The sequence below is a fragment of the Pseudorca crassidens genome, chromosome 11 (genome assembly GCF_039906515.1).
Source record: "Pseudorca crassidens isolate mPseCra1 chromosome 11, mPseCra1.hap1, whole genome shotgun sequence".
NCBI classification, from domain to species: domain Eukaryota; kingdom Metazoa; phylum Chordata; class Mammalia; order Artiodactyla; family Delphinidae; genus Pseudorca; species Pseudorca crassidens.
Window position 1 is genome coordinate 98,553,300 of NC_090306.1, and position 18,218 is coordinate 98,571,517.

At 41.8% G+C, this 18,218-nt stretch overlaps 1 non-coding gene across 1 annotated transcript; it reads right to left on the reverse strand.

Moving 5' to 3' along the window:
• Nucleotides 1-3,160: 3,160 nt before the first annotated feature.
• LOC137203097 (U6 spliceosomal RNA) lies at nucleotides 3,161-3,267 on the reverse strand. The gene has a single exon (XR_010932926.1). It is a non-coding gene; the product is annotated as a U6 spliceosomal RNA (small nuclear RNA).
• Nucleotides 3,268-18,218: the final 14,951 nt, after the last annotated feature.

Sequence of the window (18,218 nt, forward strand, 5' to 3'; positions counted from 1 at the left end):
CACCACAACGGAGAGTAGCCCCCACTCACCGCAACTAGAGAAAGCCCGCGCACAGCAACAAAGACCCAGCACAGCCAAAAATAAATTAAAAAAAAAAAGTTTCATCCATGTTGTAGTATGTATCAGTACCTCATTCCTTTCAATAGCCAAATAATATTCCACTGTATGGGTATACCACATTTTCTTTATCCTTTCATGCACTGGTGGACATTCATGTTGTTTCCACTTTTAGTTATTATGAATAAAGCTTCTGTGAATATTCATGTGTAAGTTTTTCTGTTGATGGATATTTTCATTTCTCTTGGATATATACCTAGGAGTGGAATTGCTGGGTCATATGGCAACTCTATGTTTAACTTTTTGAGGAACTGCTAAACTGTTTTCCACAGAGCTGCACTATTTTACACTCCTACCGTCAATGTATGAGGATTCCAACTTCTCCACATCCTCACCAACACTTGTTATTGTCTATCTTTGATTATAGCCAACCTAGTGGGCATGAAGTAGTATCTTATTGTGGTTTTGATTTGCATTTCCCTGATGACTAATGATGTTGAAAATGTTTTCATGTGTTTATTGTTGATTTGTACATATTCTTTAAACAAATATCTGTCCAAATCCTTTGCTCACTTTAAAGTTGAGTTATCTGTTCATTTATTATTGGGTTGTAAATGTTCTTTACATATTCTGGATACATGATTTGCAAATATTTTCTTCTATTCTGTGGAATACCTTTTCACTTTCTTTGTAGTGTCCTTTGAGACACAAAAGTTTTTACTTTTTTTTTGATGTATAGTTGATGTAAAATATTATATAAGTTTCAACTATAAACATAGTGATTCAAAATTTTAAAGGTTGTACTCTACTTATAGTTATTTTAAGGCTTTTAATTTAATTTAATTAATTTATTTATTTATTTTTGGCCACAACACGCAGCATGCAGGATCTTAGGTCCCCAACCAGGGATCGAACCCGTGCCCCCTGCAGTGAAAGCGCAGAGTCTTAACCACTGGACCGCCAAGGAACTCCCAAGGGTTTTTAATTTTTGATGAGGTCCAATTTATTTATTTTCTTTTGGGTGTTGTGCTTTACGTGTTATACCTAAGAAACTGTTTCCTAACCCAAGGTCATGGAGATTTAGTCCTATGTTTTCTTCTGAGGGATTTTATAGTTTTTAGCTCTTACATTTAGGTTTATGATCCATTTTGAGTTAATTTTTGTGTATGGTGTGAGGTAGAGGTCCAGCTTCATTATTTTGCTTGTGCATTTCAGTTATCGCAGCAGAATTTCTTAAAAAGATTATTCTTTCCCTCATGAATGGTCTTGACACCCTTGTTGAAAATCAATTAACCATAAATGTACAGTTTATTTCTGAACTGTCAATTCTTGCCCAATGATCTATATGCCTTCGCTTATGCCAGTACCCTCTCAAGATTTAAAATCAGAAAGTTTGAGTCCTCTAACTGTTTTCTTCTTTTTCAATATTGTTTTATCTATTCTGGGTCCCAGGCATTTTCATTTAAATATTAAGATCAGCTTACCAATTTCGCTTTAAAAAGCCAGCTGGGATCTTGGTGGAGATGGTATTGAATCTGCAAATTAATCAGTCAATCTTAAAATGTTAAGTCTTCTGATCTGTGAATACGTCTTTACATTTATTTACATCTGATCTTAATTCCTTCAACAATGTTTTGCTATTTCCATTGTACAAGTCTTACACATCTTTTTTTAAAGCTACAGCTAAGTATTTTATTCTTTTTGTTGCTATTTTAACTTGAATTGTTTTCTTAATTTCATTTTTGGAATGTTTATTGCTAGCATATAGAAATACAATTGATTTTCATATATTCATCTTGTATCTTGCAACCTTGTTGAACTCATTTATTACTTTTAATAGTTTTTTAGTGAGTTCTTTAGAATTTTCTGTACACAAGATCATGTCATTTTTAAATAGAGATTGTTTTACTTATTCCATTCTAATCTGGATGACTTTTTATTTATTTATTTCATGACCTATAGTTGATTTACAATGTGTTAATTTCTGCTGTACAGCAAAGTGATTCAGTTATACATATATATATTCTTTTTCATATTCTTTTCCATTATGGTTTATCACAAGATATTGAATATAGTTCCCTGTGCTATACAGTAGTACCTTGTTGTTTATCTATTCTATATATAATAGTTTGCATCTGCTAATCCCAAATTCCCAATCTATCCCTCCCCCACCCCCCACTTTGGCAACCACAAGTCTGTTCTCAATCTCTGTGAATCTGTTTCTGTTACGTAGATGAGTTCATTTGTGTCATATTTTAGATTCCACGTATAAGTGATATTATATGGTATTTGTCTTTCTCTTTTTGACTTACTTTGCTTAGTATCATAATCTCTAGGTCCATCTGTGTTGCTGTAAATGGCATTATTTCATTTTTTTTATGGTTGAGTAGTATTCCATTGTATATATGTACCATATCTTCTTTATCCATTCATCTGTCAATGGACATTTAGGTTGTTTCCATGTCTTGGCTATTGTGAATAGTGCTGCTATGAACACAGGGGTGCACATATCTTTTCTTTCCTTTTTTTTTTTTTTTTTTTTTTGCGGTACCCGGGCCTCTCACTGTTGTGGCCTCTCCCGTTGCAGAGCACAAACTCCGGACGCGCAGGCTTACCGGCCATGGTTCACAGGCCCAGCCACTCCGCGGCATGTGTGATCTTCCCAGACCGGGGCATGAACCCGTGTCCCTTGCATCGGCAGGCGGACTCTCAACCACTGCGCCACCAGGGAAGCCCTGCACGTATCTTTTTGAAGTAGAGTTTTCTCCGGATACATGCCCAGGAGTGGGATTGCTGGATCACATGGCAACTCCATTTTTAGTTTTTTGAGGAACCTCCATACTGTTTTCCAGAGTGGCTGCATCAATTTACGTTCCCACTAACAATGTAGGAGGGTTCCCTTTTTTCCACACCCTCTCCAGCATTTGTTATTTGTAGATTTTTTTAATGATGGCCATTCTGACCAGTGTGAGGTGGTACCTCACTGTAGTTTTGATTTGAATTTCTCTAATAATTAAAAATATGGAATGCTTTGGGAATTCCCTGGCGATCCAGTGGTTAGGATTCCATGCTTTCACTGCCGAGGGCATGGCCAAAAATATATATATATGTGGAACGTTTCACGAATTTGTGTGTCATCCTTGCGCAGGGGTCATACTAATCTTCTCTGTATTGTTCCAATTTTAGTATATGTGCTGCTGAAGCGAGTACCTGGATGACTTTTCTTTCTTTTTCTTGTCTGATTACTCTAGCTAGAACCTCCAAAACAACGTTTAATAGGAGGGATGACAGTGGACATCCTTGTCTTGCTCTTGATCTTAGGGGGATGTCATTCAGTCTTTCGCCATTAAGTTTGATTTTAATTATGGGTTTTTCATATATTCCCTTTATTAGGCTGCAGAAACTCCCTTCTATTCTTAGTTTGCTAAGTATTTTTATTATGAAACTGTGTTGGATTTTGTCAGATGCTTTTTTCTGCATCTTTTGAGATGATCAGATGGTCTTTGTCCTTTATTCTATGGATGTGATGTATTACGTTCATTGATTTTCAAACCCCCAAGACCATCTTCAGTATCAATGATTCATAAGAAGGACTCATAGGATTCAGTATGTAGTCATACTCACAGATAAGTTTTATTATATAGTGAAAGGACACAGAGCAAAATCAGCAAAGAGAAACAGCACAAGGGGCAAAGTCCAGAGGAAACCAACACAAGCTTCCAGAGTGCTCTCCCAGGGGAGTCAACATAGGACACGCCTAATCCCTCCAACAAGTCCTGACAACATGTGAAATATTGTCTACCACGGAAGCTCATTTGAAATTCAGTGTCCAGGGTTTTTAATAAAGGCTGGCCATATAGGCATCCTTTGTCTAGCATGTATCAAAATTCCAGACTCCCAGAAGGAAAGCAGGTATTTAGCATAAACCACATGATTTGTATAAATAGTGCAGGCATAGTGAGCTACTCTTACCAGTCCTTAAATTCACATTCCCAGATGCCAGCCAAGGGCCAACCTTGCAAGCAGGCATTTCTAAGGATAGCAGTCTCAAGCTCCACACGTTAATTTTTTTCTGCATAAGATATTAAACCAACCTTGTGTTCCTGGGATAAATCCCACTTGTTCATGATGTAATGGTATAATTATATACCATGGTATAATTCTTTTTATATGTTTTTAATTTTTTTTTTTTATTGAAGTATAGTTGATTTACAATGTTGTACCAATTTCTGCTGTACAGCAAAGTGACTCAGTGATACACATATATTCATTTTTTCCTTTTTATATATTGTTGGATTCATTTTGCTAGTATTGCTTGTTCAGGATTTTTGTGTCTAAATTTGTAAGGGATGCTGGTCTGTTGTTTTCTTTCCTTGTGATGTCTTTGTCTGGTTTTGGTATCAGAGTAATACTGGCCTCATGCAGTGATTGGGAAGTTTTCCCTCTTCTTCTGTATTTGGAAGGGTTTGTGGAAGATTGGTGTACTAGTTTCCTTTTGCTGCTGTAACAAATTACCACAAACCTAGTGGCTTAAAATAACAAACTTATTCTCTTACAGTTCTGCAGATTCAACATCCAGAAATGACTCTAAAGTGAGAAATCAAGATGTAACAGGACTGGTTCCTTCTGGAAGCTCCAGGAGAGAATCTATCTGCTCCTTGCCTCTTCCAGCTTCTAGAAGCTTCTTGTGGCTATTTCCTCCATCCTCACAGCCAGCTGGGTAGTAGCTTCTTGTTTAGACTCTGCTTCCTTCTTCACATGGCATTCTAACCCTGACTTTTCCATCATCCCTCTTAGAAGGACCTTTGTCACTACATCAGGTCCACTCAGATAATCCGGGATGATCTCCCCATCTCAAGATTCTTAACTTAATCTCATGTGTAAAATCCCTTTGTCATATAAATTAACATTCATAGATTCTTCCAATTGTGACAGACATGGGTATTTTGGGGAAGACATTATTCAACCTACCATAATTAGTATTAATTCTTCTTTGAATGTTTCATAGAATTCACCAGTGAAGCTATCTGGGACCAGACTTTTTTTGTGGGAAGTTTTTAATTATTAATTTGATGTCTTGTAATTCATGTTTTCAATTTCTTCTTGAGTCAGTTTTGATATTTGCACTTTTCTAGAATTTGCCCATTTTATCTAAATTATCTAGTTTGTTGGAGTACAGTTGTTCATAGTATTCTTTTTTTTTTCCTTATTTCTTTGGCTTTGTGGAGGTATAATTGACAAATCAAATTGTATACATTAAAAATATACAACATGGGACTTTCCTGGCGGTCCAGTGGTTAAGACTCCGTGTTTCCAATGCAGGGGGCACGGGTTCAATCCCTGGCTGGGGAACTAACCTCCCACATGCCTTGTGGTGTGGCAAAAAAATAGGGAAAAAAAAAAAGGATACAACATGATGATTTGACCTATGTATACTTTGTGAAATGATTACCACAATCAGGTTAATTAACACATCCATTACCTCAGTTACCTTTTTTTATGTGTGTGTGGTGAGGGTGCTTAAGATCTATTCTCTTAGCAAACTTCAAGTACACAGAACAATATCATTAGGCAGTTACCATTCTGTACATTAGATCCCCAGGGCTTATTCATCTTATAACTGAAGGCTTGTACCCTCTGATCAGCAGCTCCCCGTATGGTATCCTCTTATAATCTTTCCTATTTCTGTAAGTTTAGTATTAATGTCCTCTCTTTTATTTCTGATTTTAGTCATTTTAACCTTCTCTCCTTTTTTCTTGGTCAGTCTAACTAAAAGTTTATCACTTTTGTTGATCTTTTCAAGGAACCAACTTTGGGTTCTGTTGATGTTCGCTATTGTTTTTCTGCTCTTTGGTTCATTTGTTTCTGCTCTAGTCTTTATTATTTCCTTCCTTCTCCTTGCTTTGAGTTTTATTTGCTCTTTTTTTTCTAGTTCCTTAAGGCAGAAGTTTAAGTAATTGATTTGAGATCTTTCTTCTTTTTAAATATAGGCATTTACAGTTATAAGTTTTGCCCTGAGCCCTGCTTTAGCTACATTGTGTACATTTTGGTTCTTGACATTTAAGAGGCAACGTTGTGTAGGGGTTAAGGTCATAAGACCGGGACCCACTCCCTGGGTTGAAATTCAGCTCTGCAACTTATTAGCTGCTTGGCCTTCGGCAAATGCCTCATCTGTAAAATGATATGATAATAATAGTAAATACCTCATAGAATTGTTGTAAGGATTCTATATGTATTAATATACTTAAAGGATGTAGGACAATGCCCAGAAAATAGAAAGCACTTAATAAGTGCTTTTTATTTATTCAAAATAATAAATAGTATTATTTATTCAGCAAATATTTATTGAATTCCCACCCTGCAGCAGGCTCAGTTTTCGTCGGAATAGTAAACAAGACTAGGGTACTACTTTCCTGGCATATATGTTCCAGTTGGGAGAGGCAAACAGTAAATTAATTAATTAAGGGAAAGTGCTACATTGAGAAATAAAACAGGGTGATGTGCTACAGATAGGCTGAGGGACTCCTTCAGATTGAAAGAGGTGGTTTAGGGAAAGCCATATCCAAATGAAATCTCTCAAGGACAGAACCTGCCAAGCTGAAGAACAGGCTTACACAGAAGTCTCACAATAAGAACAAGAGTGGAAAGTTTGAGACCCCTCAGGAAGGCTGGAGACCCCTCAGGAAGGCTGGAATGTTTTAAACCCCTCAGGAAGGCTGGAGACAGGATAGAGGAAGAGTGGTGTCAGAGGAAGTCAGTCTGGGACTTTTTTTTTTTTTTTGGCTTGCAGGATCTTAGGTCCCCGACCAGGGATTGAACCCTTGCCCCCTGCAGTGGAAGCGCGGAGTCTTAACCACTGGACCGTCAGGGAAGTCCCCAGTCTAGGACTTTTAAATGACTTCATGGGATTCCAGAGTTCTGGCTGTTCCATAATTTTTAAAAATTTTTATTGAAGTATAGTTGATTTACAATGTTGTGTTTAATTTCTACTGTACAGCAAAGTGACTCAGTTATACATATATATATTCTTTTCCATTATGGTTTATCACAGGATATTGAATATAGTTCCTGGTGCTATACAGTAGGACCTAAATATTTGTCCATCCTATATATAATAGTTTGCATCTGCTAATCCCAAACTCCCAGTCCTTCACTCTGCCCACCTCCTTGGCAACCGCAAGTCTGTTCTCTATGTCTGTAAGACTGTTTCCATTTCATAGATATGCTCCTTCGTGTCATATTTTAGATTCCACATGTAGGTGATATCATATGGTATTTGTTTTTCTCTTTCTGACTTTGTTTAGTATGATAGTCTCTAGGTCCATCCATGTTTGCTGCAACCACAACTTTAAAATATTCTCTTATTGGAGGTTGCTTCCCAGTTTGTTGCTATTACAACAATGGCGGCACATCAGGTACATCTCTGTGCAGTCATGTGAGTCTCTCTTTAAGATAGATTCCTAGAGGTGAGGTTGTTGGGTTGCATTACTTTTTAATTGGAAACAATGTTATTAAAAGATAAATAAATGAGAGACCATACAATGAGGAATGGGACCCACTAGGGGCACCGCAGACACTTTCTAGAAGACTCTCATGTGCTGGGTAGTTAAGCCTTCAGGCAGCAAGGAGCTATTGAATAATAAATTAGAATTATCATTTATTGGGACTTCCCTGGTGGAGCAGTGGTTAAGAATCTGCTTGCCAATGCGGGGGACACGGGGTTCGATCCCTGGTCCGGGAAGATCCCCCATGCCACAGAACAAATAAGCCCGTGCGCCACAACTACTAAGCCTGCACTCTAGAGCCCGCGAGCCACAACTACTGAAGCCCACGTGCCTAGAGCCCGAGCTCCGCAACAAGACAAGCCACTGCAATGAGAAGCCCGCGCACCACAATGAAGAGTAGCCTCTGCTGGCCGCAACTAGAGAAAGCCCGCGCGCAGCAACGAAGACCCAAAACAGCCACAAAAAAAAAAGAAATTAGAATTATCATTTATTAAGAGCTTATCATCTGCCTGGCACTCTGCTTCCTTACATGCAAATTCATATTTCATCCTCGTAAAAATACTCTGCTATAATACTATTGCTATCCATCATTTTACAGCCAAGGAAACTAAGTCTAAGTTAAAATAACTTGCCAACGAAAGTCGCACAGCTCATAAGTGGGGTAGCCTGGATTTGAACCTAGGAATCTTGACTCTACTTCTAAGTTTAAGCACTATATCCAGTGGTCAAAGAGGTGGAAATGGGTCAAATGCAGACCGAGAACAAGGTGTCTTCTTCTAGCCATGTGAGAATAGCTTTGAGAGTTTTGAAAGAAATCACTGGTTAAAAAATAAAGAAAGAATTGGTTATCCCTCATGATGCCTTGAATCTACACACGAATCCTATTAGTTGCCTTATAGCGAACATCCTCTCTCCTTTTTTCCTATTGGAATATCACTAAGTGGGCACACGGTCACCCAGAATGAAAATAACATCTCTCACCCTCCTTGCACTAGATGTGACCATGTGTCTAAACTCTTGCTGATGGGATACAAGTAGAAGTGTTATATGGCAGCTTCTAGGAACAGAAAATAAAAGACTGTTGGCGTACCCTTTGCCTACTTCTCCATCTTTTGACAAACTTCTTTCTCCCTGGTCTGCAGATATTAACTTGGTGCCTGAAGCTGAAGGCCACCCATCAGCAATGGAGGGTGACCCAGGGAGCTGGAAGCAGCTGAGCAGGGAATTTCGTGGAGTAGAGAGCTTCTATTCCTGCCCTGGGCTGCAGGCATCTGATATTTTCTATTCTATTCCACCTCATTAAAAAAAAGTTGGCTGTGACCCACTTGACTTCACAACACACTAATGGGTCACAAGTGCCGGCCGCCCTTGAAAGGCAGGTTCCAAATGGGGCAGGAATACTGGAGAACTGGTAGGGAATATTCAGTCATCGTGTGCATTGGGTGCTGTTTTCTGCTTTCAAGAGTCCTCAGAGAGCAGGGCACACACAAACAGAAGCGCTCCAGTCTTCAGCAGAGATAGAAAGGAATGTACTCTGCTGGCAGCCCCCAATCCAAATTGTCCAAGGGTTCCCTAACATGGAGACAATCGGGGCTGAAAGAAGCCCTCTGCTTTGGTATTTCAAACCTAGGCAATTATGAGGAGCGGCTTAGGAGCAGTAGTGAGAGATAAGACTAACTTTCCCCCAGAGGCCAGGAGCCTGAAGGCAAAAAATGGGATTAAGGAATTTGCCTTCCCACCCTGTTTTAGAAGCATTGAAAGCGGCTGCCATTAAACTCAGCACAGAGGCTCATTTGTAGACCAAACTCTCCAGGCCTAAAAATTTTATCTAGGTGAGGTCTTTGACTGTGGTCATTTGCACATGAAGCAAATAGTCTGGAGGGCTGCTAAGTGTCCCCCCTTAACCGTGGGGGGATAGTTCCAAGACCCACAGTGGATGCCTGAAACCATGGCTAGTACTGAACACTATACATACTGTTTTTTCCAGCATCACTACTCTTGCTCTTTGGGGCCATTATTAAGTGAAATGAGAGTTACCTGAACACAAGCTCTGTGACACCACAGTAGTCGATCTGATCACCGAGAAGGCTACTAAATGCCTAAGGGGCGGGAAGTATATGCAGTGCGGATGCACTGGACAAACAGGTGATTCATGTCCCTGCAGGACAAAGGTACACTGGGCAGGGTTTCATCACACTACTCAGAACGGTGTGCAATTTAAAACTTATGAATTGTTTGTTTCTGGAATTTTCCATTTAATATTTTCGGATGGCATTTGACCTTGGCTAACAGAAACCAGGGAAAGTGTAAGTGAAACTAAAACCGTGGATAAGGGGGTGCTACTGTATTACCCAAGTAACCACCAGTTTGGCCTGAAAACATCTGTGACTACTCAACCCTGAAGCCATTCCCAGGCTACAAACCTGCACCAGAAGTGAAACAGGCACTGAAAACCTTGTGGCCCCAACAGGCATCTCCCCAACACCAACCTCTCCTGTGTCCTTGGGGGATAGTGGACATTTCTCTCATTTTCAGAACAGTCATTTTTATTGTGGTTACCTTGTTCCTACTCCACTAGTACATACCTAAAGACAGTTTGTCTTTTAGCTTATAGGTTGTACCTCTATCTGGGCCCAGTGGGTAGTTATAGACTTAGGTTATAGACTTTGAGCTGAACACAGTGGGCTTTGGGGAGTTTCTCTATTGGGGATCAGGTGAATGTGTTTCATAAGTGGAGAGAAGAATATATATAGGGTGACCATTTAATTTATCATCCAAACTAGGACACTTCTTTAAAAATTATTTTTAATATTATTTATTCATATGTTAATGAAATTATGTGTGCATGTTTATTTTAATAATATTATTTAGGTATCCTTGACATATAAAAAACTGCACATATTTAAAGTGTACAAATTGAAAAGTTTTGACATAGTATATACCTGTATATACCCATGAAACTGTCACCACAATCAAGATAATGAATTTATCCATCACTTCTGCCAAAGCTTCCGTGTGTTCCTTGGTTATCCTCCTCTCCTATCCTTCCTTGTACCCCCCAGCAGGCCACCACCAATCGACTTCTGTCACCATACAGTAGTGTGCACTTTCTAGAAAGTATGTGAATTCTATATAAATGTATATATAAATATAGCATAAATTATTTTATATGGCTTCTTTCACTCAACATAATTATTTTGAGATTCATCTATGTTATTGCAGGTATTGTGAGTGTATTCCTTTTTCTTACTGAAAAGTATTCCATTGTATACATATACCAGAGTTTGTTTATCCATTAACCTCTTTTTTTTTTTTTTTTTTTTCTGTGTTACGCGGGCCTCTCACTGTTGTGGCCTCTCCCGTTGTGGAGCACAGGCTCTGGACGCACAGGCTCAGCGGCCATGGCTCACGGGCCCAGCCGCTCCGCGGCATGTGGGATCCTCCCATACCGGGGCATGAACCCGTGTCCCCTGCATCAGCGGGCTGACTCTCAACCACTGCACCACCAGGGAAGCCCTCCATTAACCTCTTGATGTACATTTGGGTTGTTTCCAGTTTTTGGCTATTACAAAAAGCTGCTCTGAACTGTCAGTATTTGTATGGACATATATGCTTTCTTTTCTCTTGGGTAGATACCTTAAGGATTTTTTTCACTTTTAATGGGACTTCCCTGGTGGCGCAGTGGTTAAGAATCTGCGTGCCAATGCAGGAGACACGGGTTCAGAGCCCTGGCCTGGGAAGATCCCACATGCCGTGGAGCCATTAAGCCTGTGCGCCACAACTACTGAGCCTGCGTTCTAGAGCCCGTGAGCCACAACTACTGAGCCCGCGTGCCACAACTACTGAAGCCCATGTGCCTAGAGCCCATGCTTCACAACAGAAGCCACCGCAATGAGAAACCCGTGCACCACAATGAAGAGTAGACCTTGCTCACCGCAACTAGAGAAAGCCCGCAAGCAGCAACGAAGACCCAAAGCAGCCAAGAATAAATAAATAAATAAATTTAAGAAAAAAATTGTGGTAAAATATACATAACATAAAATGTATCACTTTAACAGTTTTTAAGTGTTCAGTGGCATTAAATATATTCACATTGTTGTGCTACCATCACTCTATCAATTTCCAGAACTTTTTCATCATCCCAGATAGAAACTCCTGTACCTATTAAACAATAACTTCCATTTCTCCCACTCCCCAGCCCTTGTAACCACTCTCTGTCTTTATGGATTTGCCTGTTCTAGGTAACTCATATAAATGGAATCATATAGCATTTGTCCTTTTGTGACTGGCTTCTTTCACTTAGCATAATGTTTTCAAGGTTCATCCATGTTGTAGCGTGTATCAGTATTTCATGCTTTTAGTGGCTGAATAGTATTCCATTGTATGTATAGTTCACATTTTGTTTATCCTTCTAGCTGTTGATGGACACTTGGTTGTTTCTACCTTTTGGCTATTATGGATAATGCTGCTATGGACATGGGTGTACAGGTATCTGTTTAAGTCCCTGCATTCAATTCTTTGGGGTATATACCTAGAAGTAGAATTGCTGGATCATATGGTAATTTTATGTTTAACTTTTTGAGGAACCACCAAGCTTTTTCCTTTTTTTTTTTTTTTTTTTTTTGACTTTTGAGTGAAAAGGAATTCTGTTAATAATTATGTGGGATAACAGTGTAAACCGTGACTCTCCCATGCAAACTGGGATGTATGGTCGTCTTTTGTATATATAGATGTAAGGATGGAATGTGGCAGAGAAAATTGTTTCCTTGTATATGTTCTCTACTTGGTCTGTAAAATTTAGGTGTGCATGTGTCTACTCAGAATGAAATTCATGTTTCCAAGGCTGCCTTGTGGCAAAGGTGTAGTTGTGTAAAAGTGCTCGCCAATGGGATATGTAAAGGCAGCTGAGGTTTCTGGGAAGGGTCCTTATAGGGGCCTCCTCCTTCTCCCATTTCCTCCTTCTCCTGACTGGAATGGACGTGCTATGGCTGCTAGATCTCGGAACAGAGATAACTTAGGAAAGGAAGATGGATGGAGCAGAGCGGGTAGAAGGAGCCTGGGTCTCTGCTACCGGCTGGAATCACTAATGCCAACCATGAACTAACTACCTCTGGACTTCTACCAGAGGAAAAAATTAATTCTTGTTTTGTTTGTTTTGAGGTTTTCTGCTCCTAATTCTTACAGGGACTCTCAGTAGCTAGTCACTGATTGTTTTAATGCTCTAAATATGATAGTTACATATTACTGATCTTGGAGTTAAGTTTGTGGAAATCCAACCCATTGCCTTGCTTTCTTTGCTTTGCTCAACACTAGGCTATTTCAAGCTCCCTCACCCATCACACCTCCTCCCTCCTTTTCTCCTCGGCCTTTTGCTCCCCCTTCACGGCAAACAAAGCCCTCAGTCTGGACCTGCACTTCCAGCAGCTTGCTCTCACTGGGGCTGTAGAAGCTGGCGGTGTCCCGAAAGCTGCGGGAGCAGAGGCTCCTCCGGGTTCCCTCACCTGCTCCGCCCGGGGCTCTAACTCTGAAGCTCCTCCTGCCAGCTCTTCGCCATTAGTCCTTGGTCTCTTCATGCCGTCTCCTGTCACTGTTCACTCTTTGAAAACTCGGCATCTGGGCCCGGGGCAGGGGCAGACAATGGAAGGCAAAGGGGCCAGAGATCTGTGCTCATGGTTGACCAGGGGGTCCCGACGAAAGCCTCAGTTGTCATGAGGATCTCAGCACCTGGGCAATCTTAGTCGTTAACATCCCCTTCAGGGGATGTTACACACACCCACTCCCTCTGCCTTTCAGAAGCATTCAGCCTCCCCATCTGTCCACCCTGAATCTTTCTCCTTTCTCTCGGCCTCACCTTAATCACGCTGCTTTTCCTGCTGGGCTAGGGCCCACAGTCACTCTCTTGCACTATTTATTATCTCTCCAGCCTCACCGGCATCTCTGACTCCTTCTGTGCTCCCAACCCCCGCCCCTGCCTCCTGGAAGGCAGGAGTCAGCAGACTTTCTGTCAAGGACAAGATAGCAAATATTTTAGGCTTTGCGGGCCTTTCTTCCCTTGTAGCAAGAAAGCAGCCATAGACAATAGGTAAACGAATGGGTGGGGCTGTGTTCCAATAAAATTGTATTTACAAAAACTGGCAGCTCTTGTTTGCCGACCCCTGCTCTAGGGCATTATTCTGCCAGGCATTCCTGACTCCCTTCTGGATTTTTAATTTCCTTCTCTATGCCAATTTCTTCTCCACGTTCTACAAATATATTCAAGTATCTGCCTTTTTTTTTTTTTAATGCTGTGGGTTTTATTGTTAGTTTGTTTTTATTTATTTTTATTTTTTATTTTTATTTTTGTGGCAGCATGTGGGATCTTAGTTCCCTAACCAGGGATCAAACCCACGCCCCCTGCAGTGGAAGCAGAGTCTTAACCACTGGACCGCCAGGGAAGCCCCAAGTGTCTGCCTCTTAATGGGAAAATAGCTGAAAGGAGAGAGAGGATGAGTCAAAGGTGAGGGAACACAGAACAGTTTGGGCTGAACTTAAAGGAGAGGGCAAGAGAATGAGAGTGATTTCAACGAACCTACATCAAGTGTAAGTCCTTGGGGACTTCCCTGGTGGCGCAGTGGTTAAGAATCCACCTGTCAATGCAGGGGACACGGGTTCGAGTCCTGGTCCGGGAAGATCCCATGTGCTGCGGAGCAACTAAGCCCGTGCACCAAAACTACTGAGCCTTGTGCTCTAGAGCCTGTGAGCCACAACTACTGAGCCCACGTGCCACAACTAAGGAAGCCCTAGGGCCCGTGCTCCGCAACAAGAGAAGCTGCTGCAACTAGAGGAAGCCCATGCACAGCAACAAAGACCCAACGCAGCCAAAAAAAAAAAAAGATAAATAAATAAATTTTTTAAAAAATAAGAGCAAGTCCTTGTAATGATCATATCTAAAGCATTGAAATAATAAGAAACCAGCCTTTTTACTAATTGGAGTAGTTTCCAGGGCCACACCAAAGAGAACATGGATCACTTAGGATTAGGTTTGGCTGGCAGCAATTGGAAAATCCAAAATAACAATGACTTAAACAACATAAGAGTATTTCTTTCTCTAAATAAAAACTGAGAGACACACAGCACATGGAGAGAATGGTTCTCCACAATGACAGGGACCCTGGCTTCTTTTTCTATCCTTTTGCTGTGCCATTTACACCTTCCACTTCCAAGATCACCTCACAGTACAAGGTGGCTGCTTGAGTTCCAGCCACCATCTCTGTCTTCTAGCCATCAGGCAGAAGGAAAAGGTAAAGAGGTGAGCACATGCCCCCTGTGGTGGGCAGTCTCTATAATGACTCCCTGTTATCCCTGTCTCCCAGTATTCACATCTTTGTGTAACACCCTCTCCCTGAGCATGGGCTGGATTTACTTATTCACTTCTAGGGAAGGTAATACAGGAGAAGGGTAGAATATTACTTTCAAGATTAGTTCATGAAAAGATGGTGGTTCTGTCTTGGGTGCTTTCTCTCTCTCCTTCTCTGGATGGCTCACTCTGAGGAAATCCAACTGCCGTGTTGTGAGGCTGTCTCATGCAGAGCCTAATTTGAGGGAATTTGGAAATGGATCTTTTTTTTTTCAATTTTTTTTTTTTTTTTTTGGAAATGAAATTTTGAGGCCTGCCGATAGCCACATGAGTGAGCTCAGATGCAAATCCCTCTCCCCCCCTCCCCCCCCAACCCTGGTAAAGTCTTGGGATGACTGCAGCCCCAGCTGATACCTTAATTGCAGCCTCTGAGAGAGAACCACCCAGCTAATTTGCTACTGGATTCCTAACCTACAGAAACTTCAAGAAACAAATGTTTCCGGCTTCCCTGGTGGCACAGTGGTTAAGAATCCGCCTGCCAATGCAGGGGACACAGGTTCGAGCCCTGGTCCAGAAAAATCCCACATGCTGCGGAGCAACTAAGCCCATGCGCCACAACTACTGAGCCCATGCGCTGCAACTACTGAAGCTTGTGTGCCTAGAGCCCGTGCTCCGCAACAAGAGAAGCCACCACAATGAGAAGCCCACGCACCCCAACAAAGAGTAGCCCCTGCTCGCCACAACTAGAGAAAGCCTGCGTGCAGCAACAAAGACCCAATGCAGCCAAATCATGCTCAAATCACGGGTCTTTGGTGATTAATCTCCAGCCCCGCCCTTCTCCCCAGAAGTGGGTGGGTGAAGATGGAGTTGCAAGTTCCAACTCTCTAATCCCATGGCTGGCTCCTCTGGTAAGGGGCTACCCAAGCTTGGTGGGCTTCTGGTACCTCCTGAAGCTACCCAGGGGGCCCACCAAGAGTACATCATTAACATAAACTCAGGTATGATTGAAAGGAGCTTATTATGAATAACAAAAGACACTCCTCTCCCCCCATCACTCAGGGTTTTAGGAATTCTGTGCCATGAACTGGAGACAAAGACCAAATATATATTTCTTATATCACAATATCACAGTCCCTTCTCCCTGTGTCCTCACATGGCCTTTTCTCTGTGTGCTCCAATCGCTGGTGTCTCTGCCTCTCCTTATTAGAAGGCTAGTCATATAGGATTAGGGCCCTACCCTAACAGCCTCATTTTAACTTAATCACCTCTTTAAAGAGCTTTTCTCTAAATAAGCTATATTCTGAGATACTGGGCATTGGGACTTTACAAATTTGGGGGGAACACAATTGACCCCATAACATCATCTTGCTCCAGAAATCTTCACCTTCATTTATGCACGATTCATTCAACAAACATGTACTGGACATATGTAGAGATGGCACTGAAAGGCTGCCTAGGGATAGAGAGTGGTATTAGGTGGCCAAGGTCTAAGTCTTGGGGAGCTGAGCACTTTTTTTTTTTAATTTATTTTGGCTGCGCCACGTGGCTTGCAGGATCTTAGTTCCCCGACCAGGGATCAAACCCAGGCCCCCTGCATTGGGAGAGCAGAGTCTTACCTACTGAACCATGAGGGAAGTCCCTCCACTCAGCATTTTGAAGGCAGAGGAGGAGGGCCCAGAAAATGAGATTGAGGAGGAGTGAAGGGCTCCCTTTCTTTCAAGTGGATCCTCCCTCATGCTCTCCTCTGGATCTTCGGTCAGCCTCTTCCCTAAGCCCTTCCTCACTTTGAGCCCCATTCCTGCCTCTTGGGACTCCCCATCCCTCCAGGCATGAGAGTAGCTCTTCTGGTGTCACGTTCCAGTTGGATGTCAGTGGAACCTTCTTCTGCTTGGGTGTCTACTACTTTCCAAGGGGATTAAGGGTAGTGGGGGAGTGCTCTGGACTTTTAACAGGGATGTAAAATCTTAAGCCTTCAGCTGAATCTCTGTATCAGCCATAGCTGTAGCTGTTTCGCTCCTTAGTTACCAAACGGCAAACTCACCTTCTCACCACAGAATTCATTTCTTCCAACTCCACACTGTCTAGTCCAGTGAAAAACACGATTTCCTCTGATTGATATGATTTTGCCCTTTTCCCTAAGAAATGATAAAAATTCCTTAGCCTTTCTGTCCCCAAAACGCATTTGCTTTCCTCCTGGGGATTTTTTTCATAAAAATGATATATGATAATGCCTCCATCTGAGCTACCAGGGAAGGATAGCATCATTCTGGACTAGATCTCTGATTTCCCAAACTTCTCTTCTAATCTAGGGAGGGTTTTGTCCATTCTGCCATAGTATTTTTTTAAATATATTTATTTATTTATTTTTATTTTTGGCTGTGTTGGGTCTTCATTGCTGCGCGTGGGCTTTCTCTAGTTGCAGAGAGCGGGGGCTACTCTTCATTGCGGTGTGTGGGCTTCTCATTGCGGTGGCTTCTCTTGTTGTGGAGCACGAGCTCTAGGCGCGCAGGCTTCAGTAGTTGTGGCACATGGGCTCAGTAGTTGTGGCTCGCAGGCTCTAGAGCTCAGGCTCAGTAGTTGTGGCACACAGGCTTAGCTGCTCTGCAGCATGTGGGATCTTCCCGGACCAGGGCTTCAACTCATGTCCCCTGCATTGGCAGGCGGATTCTTAATCACTGCACCACCAGTGAAGCCCTCTGCCATAGTACTGAAACCAGAGAAGGGGTAGACACCAGGCCTAAGGATGTGGATGAGTTGTGTTCTGATGCTTTATCTTTGCTCTGTGCGGTAGGAAGCAAGGCCATCTACTGAGAGTAAAACGGGAAGGCAAAGGAGTACATAGTTTAGCAGAAAAAAAAAAAAAAAAGAAAGATTAGCAATAGTCTTATGGAGACCTGGAGAGAGAGCTGACCAGAGATGCTTGGTAATACTCTCAGCATTGTTGAAGGCCCAGGGAGATGGGTGACCCTGAATTTTAAGCCAGACCAGTTTGCCCCTGCAGCATACAGCTGCCTAGATGTGCCACTGTCTCCTATTCCTGGCTAATAGCACTATTGTCCCCTAACAGGAAACCTCAAGCCCTCAAGGAGCCAGCCATTCAACCACCAACCTTACAGATTCAACTGCCTAAATATTCCTTAAATCCATCCCCTCTACCTTTTCTTTCATTGTATAACAGCTTCCTCATTGGAGTCTCTGCTTCTGTTCTTTCTTCACTCCGCCAGCCTATTACAGTAACTTTCAGATGCTTTCCAAATTCTCAAAAATTTGATTGTGTCACTCCCCTACTTAAAGCCCTCCACTGGTTCCCTGTCATCTGT